The 17,342-nt window shown below is 46.0% G+C and overlaps 1 protein-coding gene across 7 annotated transcripts in view; it reads left to right on the top strand.

The window, feature by feature from the left end:
- Positions 1 to 17,342, top strand: part of CASZ1 (castor zinc finger 1) — a 276,669-nt gene that overhangs the window by 18,334 nt on the left and 240,993 nt on the right. For all 7 annotated transcript variants that reach the window (XM_064678565.1, XM_064678558.1, XM_064678557.1 and 4 more), the window contains exon 2: positions 6,175 to 6,252. The gene's annotated coding sequence lies outside the window, so the exon portion shown is untranslated. The remainder of the gene's footprint in view (positions 1 to 6,174; positions 6,253 to 17,342) is intronic.

The raw sequence follows: 17,342 nt of genomic DNA, 5'->3' as shown, positions 1-17,342 counted from the left end.
ATGTCAAACCGCACTTAATATTGATTTTGTTAGTGTTCAGATTCAATAATAAGGTACTGCGTGCATGAATATTTAAATATAATCATCATTTCTGCATCTCCTAATGGCCTCTGCTCTTCTACACTCAATTTAAACACAATTTAAAAACTATAATGTATTGAAAAATACTAGGATTTAGCAATAAATCACCATTGGGATACTCCAAGCCTTTTATAGGATGGCTCAATATCTGCTTCTCAAGGGACAGCACAATTAGATTCATGTTTTTAAACTTCTCAATTATCCATATACCATAATTTTATGTGAAAGTTTGTTTCTCTTCCTCCCCCCTCCACCCCTGCTCCCCCTCCTCACCCCCCACCAGATACTCTCCCAGTAGGAAGCGGAGAAATCGCTAAGTGTTCTCTTAGCTGGGTTAGTATAGTAAAAAGGAGTCAAAGGTCACAGTCCTCAAACTGAATTAAATCCAGAGGCTGTCAGGGAAAGCAGAACGCTGACTCACTTAATCACATTATTTGGGGAAAAATCTAGGGGGAGGAAAGAGATAAAATGACTCAAAATGAACTCGCCAAGGAGGAAGCGGAGTTTTTATATTTATTTAAAAAGCAATATTCGTCTTTATCAAATAGACGCAGGGCGGCTCGATGAGGCCGGGGCTGGCTGGACACTCGCGCAGTCGCAGGCGGGGGAGCCCTGGCAGGCAGTGCTCTCCCCAGCAGGACCAGGCAGGGCAGGATGCGGTGCCCTCGGCTCCTCCAGTGCCAGGCGGGGTTGGTTGGTGGTGGGGGGTGTCTCTGTAGTGCTGGTCGCTAACCCCTCTGCACCCCACGCCCTCGGAGGTAGGTCATTATCCTTATCCTCACTTTGCACAGGGGGAAACTGAGGCACTGCTGCGTGAAATCCTTATGGCAGAGCCCCAGTGGCACAGCTGGGAGCTGCTCCTTGGGCTTCTAGTGCTGGACCCTGTGCCCAAGCTGTGTGGCCATTGTCTGCCTCCAGTGTCCTCGGAGCCTGTGATGGAGAGGGAGATAAAAAAGCTCTAGTGTCAGAATCGAAACCAAGGGTGCTAACATCTCAGGAGAGCAGCAGGTCCCGATGGCGTGGGTGTGGGATTGGCTCTGCTGGTGCTGAGAGTGGCTCGCCAGTTCTGCTGAGCATGTTGCTATCAGATGTGAGGAAATGGTCAATAGAGAAGAGAGGAGTGGAGGTGTGGTGTCTGATGGCCATGGCCATGTCACTGGGTGACGCTGGCAGTGTCACACAGTGCCCTTGCAATGCTCTATAAATGGCCATGTGGGGCTGGCTGTCACAACTGGCAAGGGATCAAAGCATGGCCTGACACACCCCTGATGGTGGAGGGAGCGCAGAGGGTTGCTGAGATGCACAGGGGCTGCTCACCAAATATCCAGAACTCCTCCAGGCTGCACTGTATCTGGCTGAGTTTTTGCTTATATTCTGTATTTCACCTAAATTCATTAGAACTGTTTCCTAAAGAAGTTTACTGTCTTGCGTCCGAACTAGTTTTTTATTTCATACATCTGGCAAAGCTTCAGCTTCTGCTGCCTCAGGGTCACAAACAAAGCTGTGAAGTCCAACGAGTGGATAAAACAGACATGATCAACTGTAGAAAACTCTCCCCAAGATGAGATGTAGCCATTCTGTGTGCCAGGCCAGTGGAGTTTGAAGGTCTGTTCATTCATTTCTGTGGGAGGGGAAGACAGGCATTCCTTTCTGCGCCGGGTAGGAACCACTGTCACCTCTAGCAGTTCTAGAGCTCCCTTGTCTAGCTCTGGTGTTGGTCTGCAAAATATGTTTGTAATCCTGATACCAAATATTGTCCACCTTGCATTTACTCAAGTGAGGATGAAGGGGTAGCAGATTTCTCTTTAAGAAACAGGGAAGGAAGACTATTGTGACTATTCTGAGTATTGTGACTATTCTGGAGTTTTAAGGATTTTTTTTTAGGTTGTTTCTGAGCTTCGCCAAAGTGTCAAAGAGTCAAAGGGAATGATGTGTATGGCAAATGCAGTTCTTCACATGGATTTCACCAGGTTTTAAGTGGATTCCTTCTTCAAGTATACAGAGGGACTGTTTTGGGAGTGGAGTATTGGCCTTGTTGGAGAACCACTGGTACACACACATCACTTCAGCTTGGTGGAAGCTGTTGGGAATGCACACCTCCATGAGTGGCAGATATGGACTTGCAGATGGAGGAGCGAATTCTCAAAGAGCCCCAGCAGCTCTCTGAGAGGCATGAGAGGAGGTGCTCAGGTACCCAGAAAAAGCTGGCAGCAAAAAGTCCTGAAGCTCTTTCACAATTGCTCACTCCCAGGCTCTGCATAGCCACACGTGACACGGCAGCAGGAATTTCCTGTCCTGCCTAACGTGCTTGTCCCTTTCCATTAATTTTTCGGTGTCCACGAGATACCCGATGCCGCTCAGGTTGTGACCACCCCGGTTGTGTTTCCAGGACCGTGGTCCTGTCGCAGTAGATGGAGGGGCGGGTGTAACCCCCAAGTCTTTGTTGTTCTAAGGACCGGCCGGCAGTGGAGCGCCCGCGGGCTGCAGGTGGCGCTCCGGGGGCGCAGGGAGCCGCTGGAGCCCCCGATGTGCGGGGGATCCCGGCTGGAATCCACTCTGGAACCCCCTCCGGAACCCCCTCCGAGCGGAGTGTCCCGGCTGGGGCGGGGGGCACGGGTGTCTGGCTGGCATCCCCTCCATGTGCGCTGGGGTGGGGAGCCGCCTGGCACAGCCCCTCCGTGAGGGGTCAGCCCGGTGCTCGCGGGTACCAGCTGAGCATTGTTTAAAACAAGTGTGCTCGGTGAAAAGCCACTGGTATCCGCGGCCCGTCCCAACAGATGTCACCAACAGATCCGTATTGATTCCGAGGTTGGGCCCTTGGCAGTGGTGGAGGCAGATGGCACGTTGCTAATAAGCACTGAGTGCTGCTGGCAGAGCAGTGAGGAGAGGTTGGATCAGTGGGATAGCACAGTGGCACAGTGCCATGGGCGACTGAGGGGCGTCTTTGACCATCTTTGTCCTCTCTGCGTTCATTCCTTTTTCTGGCTCTGTGAAGTCTAAAGTTCTTCACCCTGTCTGAACCTTTGCTTTTCTTCTGGTTTTCTGCGATAGTCCCACTCTCTTTTCTCCTATTTCTACCCCTTTTTTTTCTTATCTGATGCTCATGCCTTTGCCTGGAATGTTTTTTTGTTACCAGTAGCATCCCTTTCATGTTTATACCTCACTGCATCATGTTGGGTAGGAGAGAGACTGAAGACTGAGGACATTCCTGCTGGCTGTTATAGAAGAGAGTGGGTATTACACCAGGCCTGAAAAAAGGCCTATGGATCACTTTGGATAAGCATCTTTGATTCCAAATGTGGTGACAGAGACTCATCACTGCTCAGCAGATTGAGGGTTTGGCTGTTATCAGACTGTTGCTTGTTATCAGCAGAGGAGACAGAACATGCAGCACCACCTCACACGGGCTGAGCATGGACAGCAAGAGCAGGGAGCACGTGCACCCAAGCACATAAACACCTGAGCTCCGAGGAGTGCTGGTACATCTCTAGGTGCCTCTGTGCACTAGGAATTCTACTTATACATCAGGAATACTCAGGAAGGGTTCCTCATCTCCTAACTTCCCACAGTCAGGCACACCTGGATGAATGAAGTGGTCATTATTGTATGTATATAAGGTTTTTCTACTATCTGTTGTGTGGCAACTTGGATGCCACATTAGGCTGTGAAATACCCATTTTTTTGATGGCAAACCCTGGAGGGGTTTGCCAAGGAGACATTCCAACATGGTTGCTTTGCTGCTGATATTTTTATTATTTCTATGGACTGGCTGCCACATTACATTGTGCCTAAATTCCTCACATGAAGGGAGATCCCTTTCCCATTTCCTGCAGAAAGTGTCCCAAGCTCAGCATCTCCAGCTTCATTTAGTGGTGTCACAAGACACCATCCTCAGTACCTGGGGTTGAGTTCTTTAACCAGCCCAGCAGCTGGAGGCCACTGTTAGAGCCCCCAGTGCTACCTGATGCCATTCTTCTTATTGATGTCTCTGAATTAAATTTGATGATTAGAGGAAACGTGACCAAAGACACACACTGAAGTGTGAAGGGTTGGTCTCAGTCTTTCAGTGGTGATCCAATAATTTTTATTTCAATACTTAACGGTCAAGAACAGTTGTGAGTTCCCTTTCCTATGATAAGGGCTTTTGACTTCCTCCTAAACTGCAGCTCTCTCTGTAATTGTAATTTCTGGACTAGGGAAATAGCTTGATTCTCTTTCAGAGCCTGACTATGATAGTTGAAAATCTGGACTTGAGTGCAGCTCCAGGGAATCTGCTTGCAAAGGGGAGAAACCTTGAGTGCCTGTAGAAGCTGGCTCTGCATTTGCCCTCAAAGCTTGTATTTTCCAAAAAAGGAAAGGGCAAAAAAGCGTTGAACACTGATTCTTTGAAAGCTGTGAAACTTAGAACAGGTGTGAGCACAGGCAGCTGCCAGGGTGCTATGTGCAGATATTCCTGCTAATGCCTCCTTAGAACTTAATCTCTGAAACCATCTGCTTATGGTGAGCACATGTCCCGGGGGAGGGGGGCAGGAGCAAATCCAGCAGCCCCGCAACTTCTTCCTCTGTAGCCTGAGTGAGAATTTTGAAAGCAAAGCAAGATTGAGTTGTGTGTCAAGAGACCTCATTCTCAGCTTTTATGAAGCAGGAAAACTCCCGTGTCAGTTCCCCAAGTTCAGGGTGGTTACTGATGAGTCTCAGAGATCGAGATCTGACTCACGACCACCCGAGCAAAAACAACGCGCAAGCCTGGGTTTGGAACTGTCAGCAGCAGAACTCAGTTCCACAAGTACGTGGGGTCAATTTTTCTTACTTGAGGTCTCAGTCCAAACAAGATCAGCTAAAAGCTCCAGCCTGTGCATTCCTCTGGTTTTCCAGTCTGAAGTCACTGTGAAGTTGAGCAAGTCCTTTGGGTTGTCACCTCTAGTGCAGCTCTACTGATTCTCTCCAATGAAGCCTCCAACACTTATCTCTGAGTAAATCCCTTCTCTTCCTCATGCCTTTCTTCTTCTCCTGTTTCTTTGGTGTTCTGACTTTGGAAGAGAGGGCCCCTGCTCCAGAGTGTCTGTTCCTTGTTCAGCACAGTGTTTCAGAGGCTCAGAGATGTTACTGTGCTAATAAGTGAATCAAACCCACCTGCTGCTGCCTGCTGTGCTGCTTGCTTTTTACCTGAGTACACTTGTTTGCAGAGGCCAAATTGCTCTCAGCCACTGACCTGTTCATGAAAAGCTAGTTTATCAACTTTGGCAAAAGAAGAAAGCAGTATTGGCCACTGCTGCCCTGTGACTGCCAGAAGCAGCACGGTGACAGGAATGGGTCATACTTCAGCCCATGACTGAAGGGTCCCCAGCTTCAGAGAGACAGTCAGGGCCTTCCCCTGCATTTGGTGCTGGCCATAAAAAATTGATCATCCTTTGTTACAGCTTCACTTCTGTCACTTTCCATCCCAGAGTCTGTTTTTTACAGAAAACAAGCTACATTCATCAAAAATGACAGAACACAGACTTAATGTAATCATGTATGGGAACATGAATTGCAAATGCAGAACACAAGCACTAAAATGTATTTTCCATTACTGCCACAAAATGAAATAATCATGAACATTTTCCCCAAGAATGAGAACACATGTGGAGTACACTGACACCTCAAAATCTGCTGCTGTGCCCCAGCCTCAGGTGCAGGTGGGCTTCGTGTGTCTCAGCAGGGCAGGGATCTGCCAGTATCAGAGGAGGTGGCTCTGTTATAATCCTCACCATGGAAACTTGTGTTGGTTATTAGTTACAGCAGCTTCTGCAGGCTCGTTTGGGTGACCTTCTGGTCATCTCTGGTTGTTAAAGATCTTGGGGTGCTCTTAAGCATAACTGAACAGAGGTGCTAGAAATATAGACAATGCCATGTTGCTCCTTAATTCTAGATTCTACTTCTAACTGCTATTGGATCACTTGCTGAAAACCTCAAACAAGTCCTCTTACTCTACCTTCCTTTCATTCATAAGCTGTAAAAATACAGATATGTCTATTTAAAAATAAAATTTATTAATTGATTTAGAGTTGGTACAGGATGGCATGTTAACCCAATTCTTCCTGTCCCTTGCAGATGCACTGGGCCACAGCTTGGCCACGCTCTGAACATTTGCTGTACTGCACTCCAGATGGGGCTGCCTTTCACAGACAGGTAAGGTTATACCTGCCTTTATATCTGATTGGTTTATTTGCTTGTAACTTGATTTAGTATCAGAAATGTAAATGACTGAATCACCTCTGCTGATCAGGCTGTCAGGAGAGGCAATGAGGAGGGGTAATAGAACTGGGCATAGCCAATCTGTAAACTCAACGAAATCCAGGACTTGCTTGGTTATTTAGATTATATTAAACATATGCAAGTTTTCATCCAGCCTGTACTTGCCCCAATTCTGCAAATACAAAGCCGCTAATGAGGGGTGTTGGAGCCTGCCCTGCTGAAGGATAGTTGGATATGGATCATGGTGATGTCTGGAAGGGAAACTACTGGTTTGATCAAAGCCTTGTACTCAGACAGCACTGAGTGCTGATGGAATGATAGAGAGAGAATAAGGCAGAAAGACAGGGGCTGGTTTACATCTCATCCAGCAGAAGCTGTTATGAGGGACTTATTGATCTCTGATTCAGCTCAGGCCGTGGGTTAAATGATGGAATATATTTGAAGAGACCAGTCTAACTGCACCCAACAGGAGGTGCTGGAGAGAACAGTGTGCTGTGCTGGGGTGGACTTTTTTCCCCCCAGAGAAGATATGACCCTGTCATAAAGGGAAGAGGGAGAGATTTTGTTCTAAATGAATTAAAACGATGTCTTTGCATGAGAGCAATTCAGATTATAAAAAATACATAAAACAAATAGACTCGGCAGCTGTAGAATCCAAGAGAAAATCTGGATTTGGAAGAGATTCTTAAGTTTTTTGTGACATGACAGTAAGAAAAAACATTTGGTCTTATGCATCTTTCCAGCTGTTTACACATAATCTGTGTCTTCTCTGACAAGTTTGCTTAAGGAACTTCAGAGACATGTTCATATGGTCATATAAATGCAATTTCTCTCTCTATATATATATGCACATATCTCCACATTCTTGTGCATTTGACATACTTTATGTGCATGTACATCATCTTATCAAAATTAACTTCCTCTTTGAATTAATGTGCTTACATGCATATACATCAGCATGTCCCAGGGTGCATATATGCATCTTTGTTCATATTCCCCTGTATGCATGAGGTGATCAACATAGTCAAATTGAAAAATTAAGTTATTCCAAATCTGTGTTATTTCTCATTTTGTTCCCGGGGGGTAAATGGACCCGTTCCAAATGAAAGGTAATCTTGGGACCTGAAGTTTTACGTTTCAGCATATAATGTGGTTTTAACACTCTGTACCATCAAGTGTAAACTCTTCAGGGCAGTTTGTAGATTCCCTTCCGTGTTTATGCAACAAAGGCAATGTCAGATTGTTTAAGACTTTAGGTGCTAGGACAGTGCAAATAGTTAATAACAATGGTCAGATTCTATGGGAAGATGAGATGAGCTGGGCAGGCAGGACCCTTAGAGAACATACAAAGCCATCCATGTGAACTCTTGACGATTTGTCACTGTTTTTTTCCACATGGTTGCAATACATTCCCTACAACTTTGAACACGTACCCATTTCAGTGTTGTCTTCGTGTAGCTCATAAAATCCAGCCCATGTGGGTTTCACAGACTCGTCTGCAGAGCTAATGTACATATGTAGTAAAAAGCACAAACTTTCATAAACATCCCCGTAACGCACCAAACGCGTCCCGATCCGTGCCCAGCGTGTGTGGGTCACTGCAGAGCCGCGTGTCACACACACATTTACACAGCCCGACGGACACGGGGTCGTTCCTGCGTGCCTGCAGCCAGGAGCGTGTGTAGGGATTCCCGGGAGCAGGGAGTGCCGCAGCCCGCGCAGGCAGGCAGCGTGTCCACACCTTCCAGAAGAGGGCACCTGTCTCCCGGCGCAGGCAGCGTTCCCGATCCAATGGCCCCCAGCCTCTCGCACCTGGGCACTCGCAGCTCGCCTGCCAATTTGAGGTTAAGAGTGCCAGCACAGAGTGAAATATTAAGGCAGCCGCTTGAAATTCAAAGTGTTTCTTTTAATTAATGGGTGGATGCCACAAGTTGATCCAATCCAGCTCTTAAATTAATCTTAATTACATGGATTTTGTAACTTTGGCATTAGCCAGCCACACAAAATATGTATTTCATAATCCTAGAAACGGGTGAAAAAGACTGCTGCTGAGCTGAGAAGTCAGCTGATGATGTTATCAGGCTCTGTGGCTGTGGGTGTAAGTGTCATTGGGGTGTGTCTGAGATCTTATCAGGAATACCAAATTAATTCACTCCTGCAAATATCAAAACAAGCTTTTTTACCGGCAAGTAGGCAATAGGCAAGAGATTCCTGAGCTGCTATCTCTGGAGTTTCTGTGCCATCCAGTGCTGATACAATAAAGAACTGAAGGATCAGGGAAGGAGAGCTGGTGATCTGTCCTGTTTGGTAACAAGTTTTGAGTGCATACCCAGAGAGTGCTGCTCAAGCTCTTAGCTTGTTGATTTGGACTGGGGACCAGGAATTCTGCCTTCCTAGCTCTGCCATTGGCATGCTGTGTGAGCCAAGGAGAGGGAAGCTTTCCATTCCTGAGCTTGTTTTCCCTCCCTGCATGTTTATTTGTTCAGACTTCCCTTTTTCTGGATGGGAGCTGCCTCTCAGCATGTGTCCATTCGGCACTGTATGGCATCTAGGTGCTACTCTGCTGCAGAGGATGATAATGGATAAATTGAATTATCTCAGGAGAATTGATACTTGTACTCTCTGTTAGGGATGAGCATCCAGGATCTCTCTGAGCATCCATCATGCCAACTTTAAATAGAAAACAGAGCTGGGAATAGATGGTCAGGGATATTCATAGGAAATGCAGACACACAATTTGCCTAACCAGTCACTGCATATTCGTTAAACAGGAAGCAGGGCCTTGGCTATCCCCAGGGACTGGCATTCCCTTGGGATTAATGTTGCTGCTCACTGGATTACACTCCTGCTTCTGCTGATGAAACGTGAAAAATGATGGATGAATCTGGGAGTAAACACAATTGCAAACTAGTGTTTAGTCATCTTTCTCTAAACCTGAGTCAGGATGAGAGCAGAGCCTGTACATAGCCCGGCATGACTGGTTGTGGGGTGGCAGAGTGCATCTGAGAGCCTTTTCTGTCGCTGCTGCACACCCAGGGGCAGGAGGAGCAGTGGGAAAGGCAGAGGATCTGTTTGTGTGGAAGCACAAGCTCCACAGGAGGAACCTTCTGCTGCACACAGGTGTGCACACATGCACCCCTGTACCTTCCATTCGTGCCTCCATAGGCCTCCTTGTCTTCTTCATTTCCTTTACAACACAGACACCTGAAATCTTTGTAGAAATAATTTTTCTCTAGAATGGGCTTGTGAATGTTAATCTGACATCTGACCTGTGAGTTCTCTCAGTGCATGTCTGTGTGAAATGCTTTCTTTGAAGACAGTCCCCCCTTATTCTTACAAACTTCTTTTGTATTTGGCTGACTTTCTACTGCTGGTAGGACTCCTGGTTAGCAATTTTGCCTTTTCCTGAGGTTGCTTTACAGGGCAAGGTTAGTTTGGATATCAGTTTGAAGGATTGTTTTTATAGTACTTTTGGAAACATAAATGAGAAAATGTTAAACATCATGTCAATTTGCCTAATTGATGGGAAACTTGATTGTGGCCAGGGAGGAGTGGATTTCCCTACTTCAGTCTTACGAATAATTTGCTCATCTGAAAAGAGAGAAAATCCTGTAAATCCTGGCAGCCAACAGGATTTCCCTCACAGGTTGAGATTCCCCCAGAACACAGAGAAAAAACAAGGAAATGATGTGCCTTACTCCCTTGGAACACTTTGTAATGCTGAACCTGTGTATTTGATTTGTTCTGGTTGGAGCTGATGGAGCCTTCCGTGGACTCTAATTATTTTTACTCCAATTTTGTCAGATTTCTTGTGCTTTTTCTCCAAAGCACTTGTTTCTCAAGTAACAGCAACAGAATCTGGATTAGATAGACTGCTCCTGGAACTCTGTATAATTCTGTGCTCTTGAGATACTAGAACATGCTCACTTTTGCAATTTCTAATCTCCAAGGCTTGTTGGAGTTGGTGTGACTTGAATAGCAATGACACTGAACTTCCTTGGGTTTCAAATTTGAAAACCTTTAGATGCCTGAACTCATCCAGCAACGGGGAGGAAGCCAGCAGGCAAATGGAGAAACCTTTCCAGCTTTCAGTGTAGGTAGGAAACAGAATGAGTTAATGTTGGCCCAAAGGGCCACAATAAATAATGAGAGCTCTTCCAAGTATATCGGGGGAAAGAAATACGAGAGAGAAGGTAAGCCCATTAATAAATTAGGAGAGAGCTGGAATCAATGGTGATTCTAAAATGGCTGAGCTACTTAACTTTTTTTTTAATTGGTCTTTAAGAAGAAAAATATAGAAATGGAATATGGACCATTAGGAAGTAATGAGCATCTTGGCACCCTGGCTGTTGATGTAAAGCAGATAAGGGAACACTTGAAAGAATGGATAGCAACAAATCAGCAAGTCCAGCTGATGAGCATCCTGGGATGTTTGGCTGCTGAATTCACTGAACTGCTGGCAGGTGTTTTGAAAAGTTGTGGATTAAACAGGCAGGTCCTTCATGGTAAGTCCATATCAATAGCTCTGGAACAAAGACCAGCCTTACAAAGCTACTCCTGCACTTGATTCCTGCAATTACCATTTTACACAGTGGTTGTATTCTCAGTTTGAAGAGGTGCTAAGATGGGGTACATGAGTTTCAAGAAGCTTCAGTTCACAAATTGGCCAGACTGACAATCAGACTATGTAGCTCCTTTGCTTCACATCAGTAAAATTACCACTTTTGTCTTAGTAAACTTGCACAATTTGACTGGAGCTGATCCAATTGTGCCAGGGAAAACCCACCTAAGAACTTTACCTTCAGAACAGCCGACCAGATGGATCCTTAGTTGCTGTCAGCTTTTTGCTGACTTCAATCTCCTTTGATTTTTCCTACAAATGATTTTTTTAATGTATTTGAACCAGCCTTGTGCTGCTGCTGAGGCTGACCTTAGTCTTTTGTACCCGCTGCTGAAGTTGTTCCTTTGAGGTGAAGTACAATAGCACAGGCTGAGCAGATCAGGGCACATTCTAGACTGTCAAAAGGACAGGCAGTGCTCAGGCACTTTTCAGGATGGAAAATCTTACTGGTGCTCTCCTCAGCCTAGAACTACCTCAGTTCTTTCTTTATCAACAGAAAGAACTATGAAGCAGATTATGAAACGCTTACACAGATGAATAATGTACTTAAAGTCTTATTAATGCCTTTCTTTGAAGTTTACTGAATAAACCATTCAGCAATACAGAGCTTCCCCAGATGATATTGTTTCAGGTGAATAAATTTGTTTCCCACATTTTCTTAACAATTGAAGTAGTTTACAGGCTTTTGCCTTAAGTTATCTTTGCAGGTTAAAAGAACAGGGCTGGATTTTATCCTGTGGTAAGACCTGTTCCCTTTCTAATTCTCCTGCAAAGGGACTCTTCCCAGGTGGTTATATGGTTTTACAGAATTCTGAGATAGTCCTTGCTCAGGCAAGATGTATCTAAGAGTGCAGCTGCAGCCTGGAGCTTGTTAGGAGCTGCTGGTCACTGACCCCCGGGATCAATGAATGCCCAGCAGCACGACTTGCTAACTGCATCCTCCCCTCTGCCAGCTCTGCCACGGGCAGGGACAGCCCCGGGTGCAGCGTCCTTCAGAGCCTAGAGCTGAGAGATGCAGTGCAGGAGAACTCCCCCCAGGTGTTTGATACCTGATTGTGTAGAGACTTTTCCATTTGCAAATAATGTATGGAATACATTAGCACAGAAGCCGAGATTCTCCAGCAGTTACATTTCAATTGTCTGTCTGTCTTTCTAATTTCTCTTCCTACGCACCTTCTTTATAACCCCCAGTGATACAGAAAGCTTAGACTTAAATGATTTCAGTGGATGAGAGGCAGGAGGTGGGGAAGGAACTAATATGAAAATTACTTTAATTTAACAGTCTGTCACTCACACTCGCCCAAAGGAGCTCTAAGACCATTATCAGTGACCCTTCCAGCCACCCTGCTCTCCTTTCCTCAAACATAAACTCAAACTGTTATACACACTTACAGGTGACAGCACACTTTCTTCCCTACCTGCATGATAAGAGGTAAAATAAGGAAACGTTTGGTGTTGGAAATCAGGAATGCTATCCATATGAAGTTTGAACTTATACTTGCACAGTAAGTGTTGAGAGGACTTGATAGCACTGGTGAAGTCCAGGCATAGTTTCCATTTAAAACAGGAGTCCCAGAGGAAAAAATCATCTGTGTTAGTGGCCACTGAGGAAGCAGTTCTGGCCTTTCATTATTTATTAATATATCTCTTGTGATAACGCCCAGGGACCCAAGCACTGGTGTGTGAGAGAAGGCTCTGAGCAGGGTTGAACAGGGACACTCAGCTGTCTCATCTCTGCAGTAATGGAGCCCTGGTTCGAGACTAAGGCTCCAAGATCCCAGTAATGAATGTAATTAGTTCTAATAATGGGTGAGGTGATACTGGCAAATGAGAGACGGGAGGGCTCTGTCGGGTTCTTAGGGCCCTGTTCTTGTTTATGCAAAGGTCCTTTTACACCAGCCTGGCAGTGCAAAGAGGTCTGAAAGATGAAGTGAAGAGTTAGGAGGTTACCCTGTGGGTCTCTGGCTGGAACATCCATCTCTGCTCATCTGACAGAGCTGGAGGGGATCAAACACCGAGCAAATGCAGTGGACTAAAATCTCCACCGGTGTAAATCAGTATCACACCTTTGATTGCAGGGAAGCTATGCTGATCAAGGCCAGCTGAGGACTTGATCCAGGGAATAAATGATTTTTGCCCTTAGTCTGTAAGTCCAAAGTCAAGTCCTTCACATGACACGTCCCATTCAGTGTAAGAGAAGGTCATATTTTGCCTCCTTCTCTCCACCTGGGCTGTCCGCTCTCCTCTGGATAAACAGTATTTCCCCATTGCATTCCCAGTCCCTCACGCTTCACCAGAATTAAATTCATCATTCATTTTTTATGGTTTATACATAGCAGTAATTTATGTTTTCAAATATATTGAGGTCACACTTTAGCAGAAAAAGAGTGTTTCACATTTAAATTGAAGGCATGTTCGTTCCATTAAACAGAGATGTTTTGGATAATTTTAAAAGGCTAAAAGTAGTAGAAAGTAACATTAAAATAAAATTTGAGAGATGTAATTACACCTAATCGTACCATAAAATAATCAATACTGCATTACATTATTTCTGACTTCCCCAGTTATAGCCTTTTTTTGTTAAGCTTTTGAATATTGATGAGGTCAGTGGGGTCACAGTCGACTCTCTGAGGTCTAATGGAGGTGGAATTAAGGTGATGTCCTCTCCTATTATATCTGCACGAGGAGGTGAGCTCTATACTTTCTCAAACTGGGGAGATAACATGGCATCAGAAGCCAATACCTCGGCAACATTTCTTGAGCTGAGATGAGGCTGTCAGTAAGTGCTGACTGGGAAGCTGCAGCGCTGCCTCCCCATCGCAGACCCACTCAATTACACACGCCAGGATGCAGAGGAAATGATGTTCCCATCAACAGAGATCATTAACAGCTGGAGACCAGTGTGTGTGAGGTGACAAGAACCAGTTCCTTCCAGTTCAGCCAGGGCTTTCTCTCTTCACTGTGGGAGACTGAAAAGGGGCTTTGTTGCGGCTGTTTGCTCCCTCCTTCTCTGCCCCTTTAGTCACACCCTGCACCTGACACATCCCTCTGGTAAACAGCCCCCTCTGACCAGGTTGCAAAGCACTGACCCTTCAGCAGCCCTGGTGTGTGGACATGCAACACAGCAGCACCAGCTGGGCAGCTGCTGGGATGCACTGCAGTGTCCAGAGGGGCTCCTTGTTTCCCTGTGTGTCCCAGAGGGTACAGGTCTGACTGCATTTGGGGGAATGGGGCTCTGCCACCCTCCAGCTCTCGGCTGGAGAGGAGCTGCTTTTGACTTGGTCTGTGCTGTTCTTCATTTATGGATCTTGGAGCCATCAGTGGATTAACATTTGGGAATTCTTTATTGTGTAAAGAAAGAAATTACCTGCCTGGAGACAGTGAGCTGTATTTTCTCTTGGTTCAGTGTGTGCCCCCTACTCTCATACTTTGGACTAGGATAGTCTTCAGCATTTAAAATAAGATGTGAAATACCAGGTGGCCCGTGTTCTGCACCCAAATGTCTCATAATGTATTGGTTTGTGCCTTCCTGCAAATAGCTTAGGATTTAACCTCGGGAAAGGGCTGGAATCTGAAGAGACATTCACAAATAACCTTTGGATTTTTATTTTGTCTTCTGTGCCTCTGTTTCTCCATCCATACAATGAATATAAGGGTTTTTTTATTGAGGTCTCTTTTGCATAATGGAGGTAAAAAAAGGTTTCTATGCTTTTGATAAACCCTTTGAAAAAGGCAAGTAAATGTAATTTTTCTGGGTTCTGATAATAATTATCAAGAAGGATGGAATTTTAAAACAGAACCAAATGGAGCAGTACCACTGCATTATCCCTTTCACATTGCCACAGCATCCTCAGATTACAGCACTCATAACAAAAGGGAAGATGACGAGCAGGGCCCTATCATTACCATTAATAATAAAAATGATATAATGTATTTTTAAAACTTTCCTTAATGCAACACCAGCCCAGTCATCCCAACACACAGATTATCACATCTTCCCAAATATGTATATAAATACACAGCTGAAAGTGTCAGCAGGGGGAACATGCGAAATACAATTCAGATGCTGAATCTCCCCATCAGCTGCATTTCTCCAGAGGGACCAGTCCCCTCCAGAGGGGCCAGTCCCCTCCCTCACCCCTTTGCACACAGGGCCAGCCACTCCCCAAGCTTGCTGGCTGCCTCTTGAGCTATTCCTTCCCTTACACCCCGTGCTGTCCCTGGGTCTGTCTGTGTGTGTGCCCCCCACCCTCATCAATCCTGCTGTGCCAATTGCTGGGGTATTTTCCTGGTGCCTATTCCCACATACACCAAACTCTTCGCTTTCCCCTTCTCCCACCCCCTTCCATTTACTCCACTCACCCCATTTTGTTCCTGCTCTGAAATCTAGTTGTTAAAGCTGGTGGTAAAGGTGGATATTTGCCCCAAAGCAAACTGAGAGTGGCCCTCCCTCTGCAGACACGAGACAGCCCCGCTCTCCTGATTAGCCTGAATTGCTTTCAATTGACTAACATAACAAGCTGCTGCTGCTTTTTCTTTTTTTCTAAATTTGAAAATGGAAGGGACACTATTAGGAAATTTACATTTGCGAATATGATATTTAATTAGCAATATTAATAAATTAATAGAAGTAAAGAACCTTGTTGAGACTCCAGATTAATAAAACATGCTCTAGCTGAGTAAATGAGGTGAGCCAGGCATGTGATGCCCATAGAGGATACAGGGGAACTCTCACTCCCCAAATACCCCTTCAAAGAAAGAATGGGGGGCAATAGTGAATGGGGGCAAGGCCTTTTCTATCTTACAGTACCTCTCACACTCACACATTAGCCCTTTCCCTGTCCTGCTACAATACTTCCACAGGAAATTAAGCACAGCTTTTCTGCCTGTCTTCTCTTTGCCCTGCCAAGAGGCTGAATGAGTCAGTGGAGGGGAGTGAAGGAGAACCAGTGCTTGGAGCTGAAAGGTAACAGCAAGGCCAGTGCAGGGCAAATGCCTGGAAATGTTTAGTCACATCCATAGAAAGCAATAAAGGAGACTCAGAGCATTTCCTGATGTGACCACAGAGTGTCCAGCTTGGTGTCTCCAGGGCACTTGGAGGGTTTTGCCTCAGAGGGACCCTCAGTCTGTGGCACACAGAGCAGGAGGTGATGTCTCAGCACAGGCTCAGGAAGGGAGGCAGTGCAGCAGTGTCAGTGTGGGCTCAGCTGAGAAGAATGACCACATTAAGCAAAGGTCTGGCACAGCATGAGATAAACTGCTGTGAGGTTCACAGGGGTCAGACCCAGCCAGGTGTCCCAGGCTTCATGTGCATCTGTCACTGCTTTGAGTCTTGGGGGCTAACCCAAACTGGGACTCGTCCTCTGTCGTTCACTGACCCACCAGTCTGCAGGGCCCTCCAGCATATGCTGTAATTTAGGCATTCCCAATTTGGGGGCAATGTTTCTGTGCCTCATCTGTCCTTGAAAAGCTTCTCAGAAGAATGTGGTACAGTCCTTTTTCCATGCTGCTTCATTAGTGTGGGCAGTGGTTCAGAGGAGACTGGGACATCAGGACTCCAGGGATCTGGTCAAACAAGAGGCTGCAGTGCCAGGTGACTTCAGTGACTTCATCTGTCACTAGGTCTGGGACAGAAGGGAAGAATGTGGTTTTCTGTAGTCTAGAGGTGTATGTGGAGAATCCTTCACAGCGTGATGGCAGAGAATCATCAACTGCATGGACTTAGCTGGTGAAGTACTACTGTGTCTGTGTACAACAACTGGTACAGCCTCTTACCCTGAGCCCTGGCTCAGGAGGGAAGGCAAAGGATAAGCAGGGCCCTTGGGAACCAAGCTGGCAGTCAGAGCAGCAGCTCTCCCAGGGCCTGTGTGACATTCACACACATCACTGTGAAGTCACGCTCTCCTGCAGAGCATGGGAGAGGTGATTATTTATTAATGCACCGAGCACTGTCCCCATGCATCACTCTGCCTTGCTCTGCTGCAGCCTCAGCACTGAAGCACTGGGACACCACAGACCTGTGGCTCTCCCTGTGCACACCAAGGGGAGATGTCTCAGTGCCTGGGAGGGACCCCAGAGATGGGCAGTGATGCTGGAGGAGGAGAAGGCAAACACATCAATTGTCTGAAATGATGTTGAGGGGTTTGTAATGCTTTCTGCATGCTTGGCTCTCTCAGATCAGCTCTAGACTCAAAACCAACCAGCCTGATGCTCCGTGTGCCTGCCCCAAGAGCACAGGGTGCTTTTCAGCTCTGACACGAGTGCTTAGTGGGCAAATTTCTCTGTCTCCATGTTCTCCTCTACATATTTGGAATTGTATAACATGGGACATTCACAGTTCATCCTGCAGTGTCATTCCCTCATTGTAAAGTGTGTGGAAAACTCTACCAAGTGTAGGCTCTCA

This window comes from Pseudopipra pipra, chromosome 22 (genome assembly GCF_036250125.1).
Source record: "Pseudopipra pipra isolate bDixPip1 chromosome 22, bDixPip1.hap1, whole genome shotgun sequence".
Classification (NCBI taxonomy): domain Eukaryota; kingdom Metazoa; phylum Chordata; class Aves; order Passeriformes; family Pipridae; genus Pseudopipra; species Pseudopipra pipra.
This window is presented reverse-complemented; position numbering and strand designations above follow the sequence as displayed.